This window comes from Phocoena sinus, chromosome 18 (assembly GCF_008692025.1).
Source record: "Phocoena sinus isolate mPhoSin1 chromosome 18, mPhoSin1.pri, whole genome shotgun sequence".
NCBI classification, from domain to species: domain Eukaryota; kingdom Metazoa; phylum Chordata; class Mammalia; order Artiodactyla; family Phocoenidae; genus Phocoena; species Phocoena sinus.
This window is the reverse complement of record NC_045780.1, coordinates 46669847-46682860: the sequence shown is the minus strand read 5'-3', so window position 1 is coordinate 46682860 and position 13014 is coordinate 46669847.

The following is a 13014-nucleotide window of genomic DNA, read 5'->3' as shown; positions in this document are numbered from 1 at the left end:
CTTAGTCATTAAGTCCTCTGTTACGATGGCTTTTTCTAAATTTCTAAGTTTCTAGAACCCTCCAAGCATTTGCCTTTCCCTCTGTAGGAAACACCTTTCTCCTGGTTTTCGAATAATCAGCCAACACCTTGGCCTTCTAAGTCTTAACTTCAATATCACCGTCTCAGAGAATCCTGCCCTAACCAGTCTGTTTTATCACAGAACCTGCTTTATTTTAGGCACTGCATATTACGACCTGTAATTGTTTTATATTTAATTTTTGTTCATTGTTTTCATCTCTCATCATAATGTAAGCTCCTTGAAGGTAGGGCTCTTTTCTGTCTTTTTCACCATTGTTTCTCCAGTAACTCATACACACCAGGAATTCAGTATTTATTGAATGAATAAATAAATAAATGAATGAATAACAGGATTAAAAGTTGCAGTAGATTTAATAAATATATACCAATTGTTGTGAAATTTCCTTATAGCTCACTAATAGAATTTTTTTTTTCCCTCTAGGACCACTGTTTGGATTAAAAGCTAGACAAAGGCAGGATAGCTTCGTAATAAATATCTGTTGAAAATAGGGGCTTAAGGTTCGGTAGGAATTTTTGTTGGTACTGTTTCACACTCCCCTGGCAACCACATTCTTCCTTACCTCATCCCACGTAGTAGGGTTAGAATTTGTGCTTTTATTTTTAGTATTTTTGGCCATGCCACACAGCATGTGGGATCTTAGTTCCCCGATCAGGCATCGAACCTGCGCCTCCTGCATTGGAAGCGTGGAGGGACCGCCAGGGAAGTCCCAGAATTTGTGCTTCTAAATGCTCTATATTGATGTCACTGATAATCATATTTTGACATGTTTTAATTTAGATAAGTTAAGGCCAATGTAAGAATTTAAAGGATGTTTTAAGAAACTGTCTCTCAGCTATTTTTTCAATCAGTGCACGGTAGGCTCTATGCAAAGAAATCCTTCGGACACTTTAGTTGTAGTGAGAAATCATTTTGGTTTTTGCACAGCTTGAAAGTTCTTAATATTTTCTTTAAAGTTGTCATTTATACCATGAGAACACAAATTACCACGCTATCTGACACTATGAAATTTGATCAACATTTTGTTTTCTAATTGACCATATGAAATAATACAGGGCATATAGGTTGTCTCAAATTTATTATTTCATCCTTGGTAGTTCAATATCAACTAGACTTGATTCTCTCCCTCGGCATGACCAAGTGAAAACATAAAGAAAGCATTCAACATCATTTAGTAATTGTCTGGAAACAGGAAGCCAAACTATTATCTATAGCACAGGGCGATCTCATTGTGGAAATTTCACCCTGGCTGTAACCTTTTATCTTGTTCTGCTCCTACACCCGGGTCATATTATGCACTGCTTTGTGCTAGTTTGACAAGAACTAATGTGGATGCTTAAATATTTTAAAGGCTGAACGCTTCAGAATGATAAAATACGGAGCTGATCAACCCTTCCTGTTGCGTTTGTGGTTAATGATAAAGATAATTTAATACTTTTCTTTTTTTTGGTCTATATGTAGTTTCAACAACAAACATTAAAGTTCCTTGAAAGAAAAATCTTAAATAAGGCCATGCAATGACATTTTTTAACTACAGTTGTTTTTTATTCAGCCATAAAATCTATCTTTCATAAAGAAACCCACTTACATGTCTTACTTCAGTGAAGGTTATTTGTAGACTGAAGGTCTTTTCTTGTCAAGATATGATGAATACCATGTGTGAAGACAGAAGAGCATCAGACCTGTATTAGCTGGAAAACCCACTGATCTGTGAATAACCTAAAAAAGAAAACCTGAAGATTAGCAACGTCGCTTTTAAGAATGATCCATCAAATTCAACAAGCAGATTCACAGAGATGAATCATCTGGTTCCTTTTATACCTACTATACAGTAAAGGTTATTTCCTTTCCCTACAAATAGAAGTTTGAAAATAAAGGGAGACTTTTGAACATCTGTTGGTATAAGTCAATAATCTTAAGGTGTTTCTGATTTTTAGATGTAAATCTTTACTAATGACTATTAAAATGGTATAGTCAATTATTTTTTCTTTCAGTATTAGGTTCACTATTTCAGGGAATCATTCTTTATTCTTTTGTGAGTGTGTTGCAAGGAGGCAAAATTCTCAATACCTCCTCAAATTTTTCACACCAAACTTTAATTTTATGGCAAGTTGAAATATCTGTTAGAAATATGTTTAGGAGTTTCCTACATAGTTTGCATAGATAAGTAAAAATAATTCGATGTTACTCTTTTGGATGTTATGTTGGTTGATTAAAAGAATTAAAAGATTCAAAGCATATAAAAATCATTACATGGATGTCTAGTTTTGTTAAAAATAAATGATTTATTTTATAATTTTTAAAATCTCAAAATAGTTTCAAAGGTATGGGTTTAAAATGCACATTTTAAAGTATAATTTTTCTCAGTTTTAGTGTTTTGCTAGTGTTTTCATTTACTTCTTTTTATATTGAACTTTAATGGACAGAAGGACTTAAAAATAGAAAGTACTAAAAAGGAATCACCTAACAAGTTTTCAAATTCCTTTCATGTCAGTGTTTTCAGCAAATAAGTCAATATAATTTAAAAGAAATTTATTTTTTATCAAGATATGTTGATATTAGACAGCAAAAAGAAATAATTACATTGCAGTACAGCCACAGAAACTGACATTTTTTGGCCTTACTTCTTAAAAAAGATTTCTGACAAAATATCTTCAGTAATGCAATTTAATCATTGGGTGATTTTGTTGTTGTTTTTGTTAAGTTAGCCATAATTTAGATTTAAATTTATTTTCTTTAAAAATATAGATATTATTTTGGGAGGATATCTTTTGGTGAAATTTTAACTGTGCCTATTTAGATAATTAATTTCCAACATTCCCAACATAATGAAAAATAATTTTTATAGTGATTGAATTACAAACTTTCTCTGTGTTTAAGCAATTAATAATCATTTGTGCTTTGATATTAAATATTCTGTGATGTTATTTATAACCATTTTCATTATGTAACTTAAATAGGAAAATAGAAACACCATTTCTTAAAGAATGAGTTATAGTTTCATGAATGAGAAGTTTGCTGTCAGAAAAATTTTAATGTTTGAAACCACTCAAAGGCATTTGAAGATTTCATTTCCAATCAGATTTTCTTAGAGGAATGAAGAAATAAGGAAGAGCTAAAAATCTTTATCCAAGGACCTAAATGGATCTTGTTTTATGTGAAATTCTAGGGCATGTGTTATAGAACTACATTTTTTCCCAAAAAGTAAGATATTAACTATTTTAGAAAACACATTAAGCTCTGAACTTTTACAGAATTCTAATTTTTATGATTTTTCTAAAATTGCGAATGGCAGTCTCAGTTCAAAATGAGTAAGAAATGAAAACTCCTCTGATTATTAGAAGCTTAAACACTGCAAGAGGCCTTGAAGCTTTCATCCCACCTGCTAGAACAGCCATAAATCATAGATGAACACAGGAGAAAGCTCCGTCAGTGATGTTTAGATATAGGGCTGCAGCAAAGTGAAAAACACGGAGTTTTAGAATTTAGCACCTAAGGCCCAGCTAAATATTATTGATTTTAACTTGAGCTGAAATAGTCACCCGTTCAATTTAATAATCCTTTCTGTGGATGATAAAACAAATTTTAACTAAATAAACCATGACTTTAAAGAGATGTGGCATTTATGATAGACAAAGAGGGAAACAATTTAATTAAGCGATAATGTTCATGGTGCTGCAGCAATAAACAACATATGTAGTTGATTAAATGCAGGAGGGAGTTCAGGGTGAAATCCTCCTTTTCGAAATAGCTGTCTGCAGATCGTCTCCATCCTCTGTTATGGTGGTGTAAGATGTGACGCCAGGAGAACCCCAGTCATTGCCTTTTTGTCGTATTTCCCCTCCTCTGCTGTGCTTTGTGGCCATGTTAAGTCATTGGCTGGACTTCAGACAGAGTTTTAGACTAGAAAATGGCCCTTCCTTTTCATTCAAAACTGAAAATTCATACTTCTTTTCCTCTTAGTAAAGTCTACTGATTTTTGGGGGGGAGCCACTGACTTCACACAGCATTGTCAGTGACTACTGGGGAATTGATTTTTTATCCCTCAGATTATTTTTATTCTACTTTATTTACGATGCTCCAAAAATAGGGGTGTGCTTTCCAAAAGGCAACTTGAGTAATCTGGGATAGGTTCTAGTATGGATATGTATCATTAAATGGATTCAGTTTCAGAAAGAAAGCTAGACCTTGGGCAAGTCCAGAAGGTAAGAAGAGAAACAAAAGAAACCAGATGAATTTAACATTAAGGTACTATGGTCTGATGTAGTTGCAGAATGTTACAGCAAGTAGAAAAAACTCTTTTTGTCTTTTCAAAAATCTCCCTTTAAATTTTGCTTCTGGAAAGTTGGAGATATTAGGTTGCAGACCAATATTTTATGATTCAATTTTTTGTTAAAAATGTATATGTCCTGGTTCACATATATGTGTGTATAAGTTTAGGATTGGATTAATGGTAATTTTTTTTTTACATATGTGTGTTTTTCTATAATATTTTCAAATAATAAAATGAATACTTTATTATAAAACAAAAATAAAATAACAAATAAAGAAATTTTTTAAACCCACATAAAGAAAAATCTTTTAGGTTCTTGCCACTGCAAACCACCACTAAAGTGTATAAAATGTGAATTTATTTTTGCGAAAATATACTTAAATAAGAGTTAAAAATTTTTTTAAATTGAAAGTGTTTAATGTATTTTTAAAAACTTCTTTTCTTCTAGCTATTTTATTTTGATTAAAATTAAAAATAAGAATACAAATTATTAAGGGATCAAAAGTATATAAACAAAGCTGAAATTTTTGATTTAATTTTTTTTTTTTTTAAACATCTTTATTGGGGTATAATTGCTTTACAATGGTGTGTTAGTTTCTGCTTTACAACAAAGTGAATCAGCTATACATATACATATGTTCCCATATGTCTTCCCTCTTGCGTCTCCCTCCCTCCCACTCTCCCCATCCCACCCTTCCAGGCTGTCACAAAGCACCGAGCTAATATCCCTGTGCCTTGCGGCTGCTTCCCCCCAGCTATCTACCTTACTACGTTTGTTAGTGTGTATATGTCCATGACTCTCTCTCGCCCTGTCAAAACTCACCCTTCCCCCTCCCCATATCCTTAAGTCCGTTCTCCAGTAGGTCTGCGTCTTTATTCCTATCTTACCCCTAGGTTCTTCATGACATTTTTTTCCCTTAAATTCCATATATATGTGTTAGCATACGGTATTTGTCTTTTTCTTTCTGACTTACTTCACTCTGTATGACAGATTCTAGGTCTATCCATCTCATTACAAATAGCTCAATTTCATTTCTTTTTAAGGCTGAGTAATATTCCATTGTGTATATGTGCCACATCTTCTTTATCCATTCATCCGATGATGGGCGCTTAGGTTGTTTCCATGTCCTGGCTATTGTAAATAGAGCTGCAATGAACATTTTGGTACATGACTCTCTTTGAATTTTGGTTTTCTCAGGGTATATGCCAAGTAGTGGGATTGCTGGGTCATATGGTAATTCTATTTGTAGTTTTTTAAGGAACCTCCATACTGTTCTCCACAGTGGCTGAACCAATTCACATTCCCACCAGCAGTGCAAGAGTGTCCCCTTTTCTCCACACCCTCTCCAGCATTTATTGTTTCTTGATTTTTTGATGATGGCCATTCTGACTGGTGTGAGATGATATCTCATTGTAGTTTTGATTTGCATTTCTCTAATGATTAATGATGTTGAGCATTCTTTCATGTGTTTGTTGGCATTCTGTATATCTTCTTTGGAGAAATGTCTATTTAGGTCTTCTGCCCATTTTTGGATGGGGTTGTTTGTATTTTTGTTATTGAGCTGCATGAGCTGCTTGTAAATTTTGGAGATTAATCCTTTGTCAGTTGCTTCATTTGCAAATGTTTTCTCCCATTCTGAGGGTTGTCTTTTGGTCTTGGTTATGGTTTCCTTTGCTGTGCAAAAGCTTTGAAGTTTCATTAGGTCCCATTTGTTTATTTTTGTTTTTATTTCCATTAGTCTAGGAGGTGGGTCAGAAAGGATCTTGCTGTGATTTATGTCATAGAGTGTTCTTCCTATGTTTTCTTCTAAGAGTTTGATAGTTTCTGGCCTTACATTTAGGTCTTTAATCCATTTTGAGCTTATTTTTGTGTATGGTGTTAGGGAGTGATCTAATCTCATACTTTTACATGTACCTGTCCAGTTTTCCCAGCACCATTTATTGAAGAGGCTGTCCTTTCTCCACTGTACATTCCTGCCTCCTTTATCAAAGATAAGGTGTCCATATGTGCGTGGGTTTATCTCTGGTCTTTCTATCCTGTTCCACTGATCTATCTTTCTGTTTTTGTGCCAGTACCATACTGTCTTGATTACTGTTGCTTTGTAATATAGTCTGAAGTCAGGGAGCCTTATTCCTCCAGCTCCTTTTTTCGTTCTCAAGATTGCTTTGGCTATTCGGGGTCTTTTGTGTTTCCATACAAATTGCGAAATTTTTTGTTCTAGTTCTGTGAAAAATGCCAGTGGTAGTTTGATAGGGATTGCATTGAATCTGTAGATTGCTTTGGGTAGTAGAGTCATTTTCACAATGTTGATTCTTCCCATCCAAGAACATGGTATATCTCTCCATCTATTTGTATCATCTTTAATTTCTTTCATCAGTGTCTTATAATTTTCTGCATACAGGTCTTTCGTATCCTTAGGTAGGTTTATTCCTAGATATTTTATTCTTTTTGTTGCAATGGTAAATGGGAGTGTTTTCTTGATTTCACTTTCAGATTTTTCATCATTAGTATATAGGAATGCCAGAGATTTCTGTGCATTAATTTTGTATCCTGCTACTTTACCAAATTCATTGATTAGCTCTAGTAGTTTTCTGGTAGCATCTTTAGGATTCTCTATGTATAGTATCATGTCATCTGCAAACAGTGACAGCTTTACTTCTTCTTTTCCGATTTGGATTCCTTTTATTTCCTTTTCTTCTCTGATTGCTGTGGCTAAAACTTCCAAAACTATGTTGAATAAGAGTGGTGAGAGTGGGCAACCTTGTCTTGTTCCTGATTTTAGTGGAAATGCTTTCAGTTTTTCACCATTGAGGATGATGTTTGCTGTGGGCTTGTCATATATGGCTTTTATTATGTTTAGGAAAGTTCCCTCTATGCCTACTTTCTGGAGGGTTTTTATCATAAATGGGTGTTGAATTTTGTCGAAAGCTTTCTCTGCATCTATTGAGATGATCATATGGTTTTTCTCCTTCAATTTGTTAATATGGTTTATCACATTGATAGATTTGCGTATATTGAAGAATCCTTGCATTCCTGGAATAAACCCCACTTGATCATGGTGTATGATCCTTTTAATGTGCTGTTGGATTCTGTTTTCTAGTATTTTGTTGAGGATTTTTGCATCTATGTTCATCAGTGATATTGGCCTGTAGTTTTCTTTCTTTGTGACATCCTTGTCTGGTTTTGGTATCAAGGTGATGGTGGCTTCGTAGAAGGAATTTGGGAGTGTTCCTCCCTCTGCTATATTTTGGAAGAGTTTGAGAAGGATAGGTGTTAGCTCTTCTCTAAACGTTTGATAGAATTCACCTGTGAAGCCATCTGGTCCTGGGCTTTTGTTTGTTGGAAGGTTTTTAATCACAGTTTCAATTTCAGTGCTTGTGATTGGTCTGTTCATATTTTCTATTTCTTCCTGATTCAGTCTTGGCAGGTTGTGCATTTCTAAGAATTTGTCCATTTCTTCCAGATTGTCCATTTTATTGGCATAGAGTTGCTTGTAGTAATCTCTCATAATTTTTTTTATTTCTGCAGTGTCAGTTGTTACTTCTCCTTTTTCATTTCTAATTCTATTGATTTGAGTCTTCTCCCTTTTTTTCTTGATGAGTCTGGCTAGTGGTTTATCTATTTTGTTTATCTTCTCAAAGAACCAGCTTTTAGTTTTATTGATCTTTGCTATTGTTTCCTTCATTTCTTTTTCATTTATTTCTGATCTGATTTTTATGATTTCTTTCCTTCTGCTAGCTTTGGGGTTTTTTTGTTCTTCTTTCTCTAATTGCTTGAGGTGCAAGGTTAGGTTGTTTATTCGAGATGTTTCCTGCTTCTTAAGGTGGGCTTGTATTGCTATAAACTTCCCCCTTAGAACTGCTTTTGCTGCATCCCATAGGTTTTGGGTCGTTGTGTCTCCATTGTCATTTGTTTCTAGGTATTTTTTTATTTCCTCTTTGATTTCTTCAGTGATCACTTCATTATTAAGTAGTGTATTGTTTAGCCTCCATGTGTTTGTATTTTTTACAGATCTTTTCCTGTAATTGATATCTAGTCTCATGGCGTTGTGGTCGGAAAAGATACTTGATACAATTTCAGTTTTCTTAAATTTACCAAGGCTTGATTTGTGACCCAAGATATGATCTATCCTGGAGAATGTTGCATGAGCACTTGAGAAAAATGTGTATTCTGTTGTTTTTGGATGGAGTGTCCTATAAATATCAATTAAGTCCATCTTGTTTAATGTATCATTTAAAGCTTGTGTTTCCTTATTTATTTTCATTTTGGATGATCTGTCCATGGGTGAAAGTGGGGTGTTAAAGTCCCCTACTATGAATGTGTTACTGTTGATCTCCCCTTTTATGGTTGTTAGTATTTGCCTTATGTATTGAGGTGCTCCTATGTTGGGTGCATAAATATTTACAATTGTTATATCTTCTTCTTGGATCGATCCCTTGATCATTATGTAGTGTCCTTCTTTGTCCCTTTTAATAGTCCTTATTTTAAAGTCTATTTTGTCTGATATGAGAATTGCTACTCCAGCTTTCTTTTGGTTTCCATTTGCATGGAATATCTTTTTCCATCCCCTTACTTTCAGTCTGTATGTGTCTCTAGTTCTGAAGTGGGTCTCTTGTAGACAGCATATATAAGGGTCTTGTTTTTGTATCCATTCAGCCAATCTGTGTCTTTTGGTGGGAGCATTTAGTCCATTTACATTTAAGGTAATTATTGATATGTATGTTCCTATTTCCATTTTATATATTGTTTTGTGTTCGCTACTATAGGTCATTTCCTTCTCTTGTGTTTCGTGTCTAGAGAAGTTCCTTTAGCATTTGTTGTAAAGCTGGTTTGGTGGTGCTGAACTCTCTCAGCTTTTGCTTGTCTGTAAAGGTTTTAATTTCTCCATCAAATGTGAATGAGATCCTTGCTGGGTAGAGTAGTCTTGGTTTCAGGCTATTCTCCTTCATCACTTTCAGTATGTCCTGCCACTCCCTTCTGGCTTGTAGGGTTTCTGCTGAGAGATCCGCTGTTAACCTTATGGGGATTCCCTTGTGTGTTATTTGTTGTTTTTCCCTTGCTGCTTTTAATATGCTTTCTTTGTATTTAATTTTTGACAGTTTGATTAATATGTGTCTTGGCGTGTTTCTCCTTGTATTTATCCTGTATGGGACCCTCTGTGCTTCCTGGACTTGATTAACTATTTCCTTTCCCATATTAGGGAAGTTTTCAACTATAATCTCTTCAAATATTTTCTCAGTCCCTTTCTTTCTTTCTTCTTCTTCTGGAACCCCTATAATTCGAATGTTGGTGCATTTCATGTTGTCCCAGAGGTCTCTGAGACTGTCCTCAGTTCTTTTCATTCTTTTTTCTTTATTCTGCTCTGCAGTAGTTATTTCCACTACTTTATCTTCCAGGTCACTTATCCGTTCTTCTGCCTCAGTTATTCTGCTATTGATCCTATCTAGAGTGATTTTAATTTCATTTATTGCATTGTTCATCGTTGCTTGTTTCATCTTTAGTTCTTGTAGGTCCTTGTTAACTGTTTCTTGCATTTTGTCCATTCTACTTCCAAGATTTCGGATCATCCTTACTATCATTATTCTGAATTCTTTTTCAGGTAGATTGCCTATTTCCTCTTCATTTGTTAGTTCTGGTGGGTTTTTATCTTGCTCCTTCATCTGCTGTGTGTTTTTCTGTCTTCTCATTTTGCTTATCTTACTGTGTTTGGGGTCTCCTTTTTGCAGGCTGCAGGTTCGTAGTTCCCGTTGTTTTTGATGTCTGTCTCCAGTGGCTAAGGTTGTTTCAGTGGGTTGTGTAGGCTTCCTGGTGGAGGGGACTAGTGCCTGTGTTGTGCTGGATGAGGCTGGATCTTGTCTCTCTAGTGGGCAGGTTCACGTCTGGTGGTGTGTTTTGGGGTGTCTGTGGCCTTATTATGATTTTAGGCAGCCTCTCTGCTAATGGGTGGGGTTGTGTTCCTGTTTTGCTAGTTGTTTGGCATAGGTTGTCCAGCACTGTGGCTTGCTGGTCGTTGAGTGAAGCTGGGTGCTGGTGTTAAGATGGAGGTCTCTGGGAGATTTCCGCTGTTTAATACTATGTGGAGCTGGGAGGTCTCTTGTTGACCAGTGACCTGAAGTTGGCTCTCCTACCTCAGAGGCAGAGCCCTGACTCCTGGCTGGAGCACCAAGAGCCTTTCATCCACACGGCTCAGAATAAAAGGGAGAAAAAGTAGAGAGAATTAGTAGAAGTATGAGGAAAGAAAGAAGGAAAGGAGGAAAGGAAGGAAGGAAGAAAGAAGCAAAGAAGGAAAGAAAGGAGGGAGGGAGGGAGGGAGGAAGGAAGGAAGGAGGGAAAGAAGGAAAAAAAGACAGAAAGAAAGATGATACAGTGAAAATAAAATAAAGTATAATATAGTTATTGAATTAAAAAATATTTAGAAAAAAAAAAAGGGACGGATAGAACCTTAGGACAAATGTTGGAAGCAAAGCTATACAGAGAAAATCTTACACAGAAGCATACACATACACCTTCACAAAAAGAGGTAAAGGGGGAAAAATCATAAATCCTGCTCCCTGAGACCACCTCCTCAATTTGGGGTGATTCGTTGTCTAAAGGAGGGAGGGAAGGAAGGAAAGAAAGAAAGAACGAAGGTAAAGTATAATAAAGTTATTACAATTAAACTTAATTATTAAGAAAAAGAATTTTTAAAAAAAAGTCATGGACGGATAGAGCCCTAGGACAAATGGTGGAAGCTAGAGTATACAGACTAGATGTCACACAGGAGCATACACGTACACCTTCACAAAAAGAGGAAAAGGGAAAAAAATCATAGATTTCGCTCCTAAATTCCACCTCTTCAATTTGGGATCATTCCTTGTCTATTCAGGTATTCCACAGATGCAGGGTATATCAAGTTGATTGTGGAGCTTTAATCCGCTGCTTCTGTGGCTGCTGGGAGAGATTTCCCTTTCTCTTCTTTGTTTTCACAGCTCACAGGAGCTCAGCTTTGGATTTGGCCCTGCCTCTGCGTGTAGGTCGCTGGAGGGCGTCTGTTTTTTCGCTCAGACAGGACGGGGTTAAAGGAGCCGCTGATTCGGGGCCTCCGGCTCACTCAGGCCGGGGGTTGGGGGATGGGGGAAGGAGGGGCACTGCGTGCGGGGCCGGCCTGCGGCGGCAGAAGCGGCGTGACGTTGCGGCAGAGGCCGGCGTGATGTTGCACCAGCCTGAGGCCCGCCGTGCGCTGTCCCGGGGAAGTTGTCCCTGGATCCCGGGAACCTGGCAGTGGCGGGCTGCACAGGCTCCGCGGAAGAAGGGTGTGGAGAGTGACCTGTGCTCGCACACAGGCCCCTTGGTGGCGGCAGCAGCAGCCTTAGCGTCTCCCGCCCGTCTCTGGGGTCCGCGGTTTTAGCCGCGGCTCGCGCCCGTCTCTGGGGTTTGCGCTTTCAGCCGCGGCTCGCGCCCGTCTCGGGGGCTCGCGCCCTCAGCCGCGGCTCGCGCCCGTCTCTGGGGTTCGCGCTTTTAGCCGCGGCTCGCGCCCGTCTCTGGAGTTCCTTGAAGCAGCGCTCTTAAACCCCTCTCCTCGCGCACCAGGAGACAAAGAGGGAAGAAAAAGTCTCTTGCCTCTTCGGCCGGTGCAGGCTTTTCCCCGAACTCCCTCCCGGCTAGTCGTGGTGCACTAACCCCTTCAGGCTATGTTCAAGCCGCCAACCCCAGTCCTCTCCCTGAGCTCCGTCCAAAACCAAAACCCGAGCCTCAGCTCGCAGCCCCGCCCGCCCCGGCGGGTGAGCAGACAAGCCACTCGGGATGGTGAGTGCCGGTCAGCACCGATCGTCTGTGCAGGAATCTCCCGGCTTTGCCCTCCGCACCCGTCGCTGTGCACTACTCCGCGGTCCCGTAACTCCCCCCTCTGCCTCCCGCAGTCTCCGCCCGCGGAGGGGCTTCCTAGTGTGTGGAAACTTTTCCTCCTTCACAGCTCCCTCCCACTGGTGCAGGTGCCGTCCTTATTCTTTTGTCTCTGTTTTTTCTTTTGCCCTACCCAGTTACGTGGGGAGTTTCTTGCCTTTTGGGAGGTCTGAGGTCTTCTGCCAGCCTTCAGTAGGAGTTCTGTAGGAGTTGTTCCACGTGTGGATGTATTTCTGGTGTATCCGTGGGGAGGAAGGCGATCTCCGCGTCTTACTCTTCCGCCATCTTCAAGGTCCCCCCCTGATTTAATATTTTTAAAAATTGGTTTAAATCTTATAATTGATACTTTTGTTCAAATAAAATAATTCCCAATTGTAGTGTTCATGACCATCTAATCCAGTGTAAATAGTTGGTATTTAGTGCAAGTGCCATCTAGACATACATCTATACAAATTTAAAGATAATATAAATTTCTTAATATGGCAAAAATATTTCAACTGCCACGTGCCAACTATTGCAAATACAACACTAATTCATGGAAGTCATTAACTTTAATACAAAGAGAAACAAGAAAATGGCTGATGGGCACTGCTAGGAAACAATACTTCTCATGCAAGGATCTAGCATATTCATATTCTCTGAGAGGAAGAATTTATATTAATTAGTATGATTTCTCTGTAACTTAAGTGCTTCTGTTTCAGGTTGCAGCACAACCTACAAAGCTCAGGGCATTGTAACACAGTTGTCTTGTTTTGAAGACATTGGGCAGAGAGACACAATG